This window comes from Nipponia nippon, unplaced genomic scaffold (assembly GCF_047370975.1).
Source record: "Nipponia nippon isolate SJK-2023a ecotype South Korea unplaced genomic scaffold, ASM4737097v1 scaffold_4, whole genome shotgun sequence".
Taxonomy (NCBI): domain Eukaryota; kingdom Metazoa; phylum Chordata; class Aves; order Pelecaniformes; family Threskiornithidae; genus Nipponia; species Nipponia nippon.
The window spans coordinates 65,027,335-65,034,076 of NW_028262358.1; the positions used below are offsets into that span (position 1 = coordinate 65,027,335).

Genomic DNA, 6,742 nt, shown 5'->3' on the forward strand with positions numbered 1-6,742 from the left:
AGCAGCAAAAACCCCCACAACTGACCATATATGGCCTACAGCTCTTAACACAGAAGTAAACTCCTTGAACATCTTCACTTCACAGCAGAGCTCCATAAGTTGACTGCTTGGAACAAAATACGGCTTATCACAAGCATCAGGGGCAAAATTCTGCTCCCCTAACAACTGTGCAAACTCAGATAAACTCCACTAATTTCAGTGGTATACAGCCTGTTTAAATATGAACATACAGAAGCTCCTCGACAATGCCTCTTGCTGGCACTATTTGAGGTAAGCTTGAAATCATTAACCAGGTAGTGAGCAGCTTCCTTACCGAAGAAAGCCTCCAGTGGTATTCCAGGAATGTAGCTAGAGAGGTGGACTCAGTCCCTACCACACAAAGATACTTGATTTGTAAATGAATTAAGGCTTGTGAACTGACAAGGAACAAAACCCCGGGTTCTGCACACACACAGAATACACTGTGAACCTCAGTCTTACGCTAATTGCTCTGTGTTCTCTGGGGATGTTTGCACACACATAAAAGGTGACCATAGCTTGCCAAAATGAGGTGCCTACTGGCCTGGTACATGGTAGAGTTCAGCTGCTAATTCACATTGCAATGCGTGTTCCTCAAACTTGGCTCCTTGCCTTCTTGAAGATAAAAATAGTTAAACTGTGATTTTTTTCTTCATTTATTGATCATTTGGGTGGGCCAGCACTCTACCAAGCCATGAGAGCGCTCAGCCCTCACGCTGTGCTGCTCAGCCCTGCCTGGTCAGACGGGTCAGACACCGTCCATCCATCTGTACGGCCCTCATTCTTCCGGTGACGATGCCTACGCTTCCTTTGCCAAGCAGAGTGGCTTAAATGAATATCCTCCAGTCCTTACAAAATACCTGCTCGGTCATTCGGGAAATAAAAAAAAGAAGTGGAATAAAAGCCGCTCCAGTTGAAGCTGAACAATTTGTTCAGCACTACAAAACGTTGCTTTAGGAAAGCTTCCTTTTAATATAGTACATGAGACAAATGGAGCCCTTTTTTCTCATTCCCTTCTCTTTAACAGTAATTGAATGAAGTGGAGATTGTGAGGTAAAATCAAGCACATCTGGGTCAATTAGCATGGAAAGTCAATTCTTTAAAACCTGATGGATGCCTCTGGGAATCGCGCACTTCACAGCACGAATCTCAGCGCAGTGCCGCACTCTCAGCAACTCAACTCAATTAAGCCATTACGTGGTTCTTTAAATCTGGGGATCCGGGGGAATTGGTTAATTGTCTGCTTGTCATGGTTCCTCCTCAGGGAGCATGTAAACGTCTTCTGTTTCTCCTATAGATGTGCGGTGCACATAAGAACAATCCATTTTAGCTGACTTATTCAAAGCTTATTTCTCCCGTGGGAAAATTAATCTTCCTCCTCAAACACTACCCAGAAGAACAAAGCTCTCCAGTGGAAACAAACCATGCCATCAATATGGAATAGGTTTTCAATGACTACAGTCAAGTTTATATTTCCTTTTCCTTGCAAGACTCAACTATTTCTCCCCACTTTCACTTGTTCATAGCTTTCACAACCAAACTCCTCAGGCCTGTGATGGGGTTTCACTGTTTCAGCTCTGCCACACTCTTGGCCTTACCTAACGCACTGTAAGTCACCCACTGACTTTACAATCAGCAGAGCCCGAGCAAGCCATCTAAGCATTTATGAAGCACTTTACTCCATGGACAGAGCTGAGCATCTCCAGAGGATAACTCATCCCACATCTGGAGAGGTGGGCGGGATGACACATCAGGGGATGCTCATCTTGTCCCCACTGAGAGCTGCTCCAGATCCACTGAACCAAGAGGTCCACTAAAGAGATCTTGAACAACCAGCCTAAGGCAGACATCCCACTTTTAGACAGTAAAATTAGTGAGATTAATCCCACCCACATCTCTGCTGTGACTCTGACAACCACCCAGGAAAGACAGACTGCCCTGTCTCACCACACCACCTCAGTGAGCTCCTCTTCATGTGCACACAAGAGGCTGCTTTTACTCTTCTTTTGCTTCATGTTTCAGACTGCTGAACACCCAAAATCTCTAGCTGGCCTCGGTGGGAGACAGTTACTGGGTGCTTGGGATTGTGGGAAACAAGTTGCCCCATTTAGCCCCTAAATATGGATTTAGAAGGCTAACTTTAGCTTCAGATTTTTTTTAAACTTGGCATGGTATTAAAATCCATCCATGGGGCGAATTAATTTTTTACCATCAAAGAGAAGTAAAACAACTTCTCCAAGGTCATACAGCAGGACGACTAGGATTAGAATGCCACAAATTCCGTGTGCTATAACCAGAAAATTATTCTGTTTCCTAAATGTAACATAATTGGGACATAGTCTGATAAATGGAGACTGAGTAAGCCACACTAAATCTACTGATGTGTTCTGCAATGTCTGGATGCGTCCCCAACCCTAGCTATGAAAGGAAATGTAATTATAGCAATGGGAAAGTGCAGTCCACCCATCATTTGGGTTACCACACACATACGTAACTGATTCCAAATATAGAACCGCAGTAATGTCTCTTATACTCTTATCTCCCTTAGATCCCTTTTCCTTAAGTTATAAGCTTGCCATCTTTTCCTCTGACAGGAGAAACAATCTATTTTGGTGTACACACGCCAGCTAAAGGGCTGTCACATCCTTCAGGACATGGGGAACAGCTGCTCGACGTTCACCAGAGAGCTGCCACTGGGGGCAGGCACCTTCACTTGCCCACGTAGATGTAACCAGAGTGTTTGCTCAGGCGCAATGCTGGGGATGAAGGAGGGAAGCTAAGCCTGAGGAAGAAAGTTCAAGGAGGAGAAGAAGATCAGGAAGCCAGAAAATTTCATAAAGCACCCTTGTGTTTTGGAACCTATGCCAATTTTAAAAACGAGGCATGTGTCTCTTAGTGCAGTCTCAGCCATGAATGCAGGGCAGTGTAGAGATTCACAAGCCTTATTTAAACAGCCTAGTTTGGCTCTGGAGAAGCAGAACAGCATAGCACTCAGTCCAGGCTAACTTCTGCGATGGCAGTTTAGACCAGTCAGCTCCTCGGGTGTAAAAAGGTAAATTTACCTTGGTGTCCTCAGCATGTATCACTCACTTGGTTTACATCATCTGGAGGACCCGTCTTCAGAAGTTGTGCAATACACATGTGTAACTTAAAAATTTCAGCTGCAGCCCCAGAGTACGTGCAAGGGATCCTGACGACAAACTTTCTGGCTCTCGGGCCTGTCTGCAATCCAGGGACACAATGCCAGGCACTTTTCCTCCTGTGGTGGACTGGCATGCAATTATTTTTGTGCACCTCAGCTTGCCTTGGTTACAGAAAAGAGAGGAAATATTTTATTAACTTTCATCTCCTAAACCAGAGTGTGGTAGATAGCTAGACTTCCAATTTCACCAAGTTTTTGCAGGCAAAGGAGAAATGGCTTATTGCCAGGTGTCTATAAAGGCACTCAGATGTATCTAAAGTTGAAAAAGAATTCTGACTCTAACTTGAAAATGTTAGTAGCTTTAGGCTGTCATGCCTAGATATTTAGCATGAGTTACAGAAGTATGCTCAGAGGCAGCAGTGAGGAGAATTAAAGAAAGGGATTGTGACCTGCAGATCCCCACGCAAGGCCGTCTTCTTGCAAGTGCCTTGCTCTTGCACTGAGCAGCAGCATGTCACAGCAAAGTAATCCCAGCCATGGCAGGGGCAGCCAGTCCCAGCGCGTTGGTGGCAGCTCCTTCAGCGTTCAGTGCTTCTGGACACAGTCACAGACCAGAGCTTCACATCGAAGGGACTCTGTTCACTTTCCACCCACAACCGAAGCAACGTGATAGCTCTGTTCTCAGTGAAAATAACACTGATGCTCATGTACATGCATCACGCTCTTGGTAGATTCGAGATACTTTAATTTCCTTTTTAGAAAAAAAGGAAAAAAAAAAAAATCAGCAAACTATCTCTTCTGCCTTCTGCCTGCCTTTCTTATTGCCTGGAATTCACCAACATGGTGCCTGATCAGCCATGGCTGGAAGAAGAACAAGGGAAGGACTAGAGTAATCATAGTAAACTCAATCCAACCAAGTCAACAGCGGCTTGAAGGCTTTCTGGGTCCACCTTCAAGGAGTTCCCCCAGTCCACTTTCTCCTAAGAACGTATCTGCATTCCAAAGTTAATGCAGATAGAGGCCAGTAACAGCTGAATTGCTTCCTGACCATAAGGTACAGTAGCCCCTAAGGTTGAATATACATTATATACATGTTGAGGAAGGGACAGACCATTGCATGGCAACTGCATGTAGCGTAGCCAATTCCTGACTGCCGTGCGTCTTCTGTGCTGTAGTCTTCTATCCCGGTTCAGAGATTGTGTAAAATGCTGCTACTGTGTTTATGCTAGCTTCACTCTGATGCAAGGGACTACATGAAATGTCACACACACACACACAATAAAGACAGGCCTTCTTCCAGAGCTGTCAGCAGCACCTTTGAAATGTTGTATATGCACCTTAAAAAAAATTTAAAAAAAGAAAAAAAAAAAGGAACCATTTGCAATGAATAAGAACTTGCTTTTCTGACCTTTCTTCAGAAACAGCTCTAGCACCCTCCAACACCCAGGGCAGCACAAAACCTGGTATGATCACCTTGGCATTACGAACACATACACACACATGAACATACGTACACATACCTACACAGACCCAAAACCCTCTGCCCAGGAACGTGGCCTTCCCTTTTCAGGTACATACCAGCAGGAATGGACACACTGAAGAAACAGAGGCGGAAAACACTCATGTTTTTTCACACAGTCGTTTTTATTCTGCTTGCAGCAGTTCCTGCCTTTTCCAGCCACAGGCAAGGGCTGAATCCAGATGAGCCAAAGGCAGTCTAGGCGGGATGTAAATGAGACCACACCTTCCAAACACCCTCCAATCGTAAGGGAAGAGCATGGATGTAAATAAAACCACACCTTTGCTGGACCAGCCTCCTCTTCTTACGTAAAACTGTTTCCATGTAAATAAGACCACTCCCTCGGATGGCCTGCCTATTTCCATTCGTGATGAGAGGCATGTAAGCAAGGCCAATCCTTTTTACAAACTCTTAAGCAAAACTGAGAGGAGTGTAAGTAACTTTTACCCTTCTCTTGCTCAGAGAAAAGCTAGTTCCTTCTTTGGAAAGCACTTTCTTGCTGTGCGTGGGATACCGTGAGCCAGCACAAATCTTTCCTCAGTCTTCCTGTCAGGCATTGAAGACTGCTCTATGAACAAATTGTTTGCCTATAGGACATGGATACATATTTTAAGATGTAACTTGTACCTTGCACTGACAAGCCTTCTCAGCCTTTACACTGATATTAGATGGGTGCCTTCCTTCCAACTGGGTAGAATTCAAAAAATACAACAATGGAAACAGTGAGATCCTCCTGCATTTTCTCTTATATCCTTCTTTCCACATGCTCATCCAAAGCTGATTTCGAGATTTCCAACCCAGATCAAATGCAAGAGGCTTGTCCCATAAGGTAAACAACTAAACTGCAGCCAGGCTTCAGTATAACTTTTTCCAGATGTCAGAGCTCACTACAATCACCTCTAAAATCGATTCTGGCTTGGGTCAACAAGCAACATAAGTATCAGTAAAACATTACTGTCACTGGAGAGCCATTTAGCTACTTGGAAACACTTAAGATGTCTAGGTGAGGAAGGCAAACAACTTGAAGGCATTCTGAGAGGAATAACACAGTTCTCATCTACGCTCCTCACAGTCAGAAAGTCCTGGAGAAACAAAATAGGCAGACTCCAACTTCCTAGAACAAGATATATGAGACAGAATGAAAAGTGCTTGCAATGGCACATGCTTTAGCCAAAAAGGTGGTTTTTAATAAAATTGGGAAAGGGTGTACTGCATTCCCACAGAGATGGTAGAAATACAGATGTTGTCCAAGTTTAGGAAAACAAAATTGTCCACATTTTTGATGCTTGCACCAAAGAAAAAACTACCGCTTTGAACATTTGATGGAAGACTATTAAAGGAAATTATTATTATTATCGTGGCTCCCACCAGTGATACAAGAGGCCAGGGTCTGTCAACATTTTCCTTATAAATCTGTCTTTCAGTAGAGTCTAAATCGGCCTGAAATAGCTAGTTAGGACCAAAATCTGGATTGTGAGATCCCTGGAAGCAAAACTGCATCTGGCTGTTTACAAAATTCTAGTCTAGAGAGACCATGAGAGCGGAAGAGGGAGCATTTTTAGTGGTTAAAGCCATCTATCTTGTTTGTGCTGCTTTACAGCGCTAATCAGTGATCAGGAACCAAAAAGGAAGTTTGGAATCGGTGCTGATGAGCATCCAGAAGTCCGCATGCACATTCAGCCATCTCCTCCAGCATTTTCTTCTGAAACATGCAGCTGCCACATAACACAGGCCGTCTCATGATATATCTGGAGCTTGCAAGGACATCCTGGACAAAACTCAGCGAGGACCAGAGCAGGAAAAGAAAGATTGCCAAACATTCTTGATTTTCAGCAAAGAATTATTTCATGCCTAGGCTTAAAACCAGGCTACGTCTAAAGCATAATTATCATACTAATTTAATGAACCAGTTCATTAGGCTTAAAGGGTAGCACTCAAACCAAAGGATAGATGCAGTTTTCCTTTTTGAGCCAGACCCCCAAAAGTGCCTACCCCAAAGCTGTATACTTTAATGGAAGACAGAGAGGAAGTAAAATGAGAAACGCAGTCATAGGGCAAGTCTG

General features: G+C 43.9%; 1 long non-coding RNA gene across 1 annotated transcript; it reads right to left on the reverse strand.

Moving 5' to 3' along the window:
• Positions 1 to 3,231: 3,231 nt before the first annotated feature.
• Positions 3,232 to 4,813, reverse strand: LOC148053351 (uncharacterized). Its single transcript, XR_015708970.1, has 3 exons — positions 4,739 to 4,813; positions 3,610 to 3,911; positions 3,232 to 3,322 (listed from the first exon to the last, which is right to left on the reverse strand). It is a non-coding gene; the product is annotated as an uncharacterized LOC148053351 (long non-coding RNA).
• Positions 4,814 to 6,742: the final 1,929 nt, after the last annotated feature.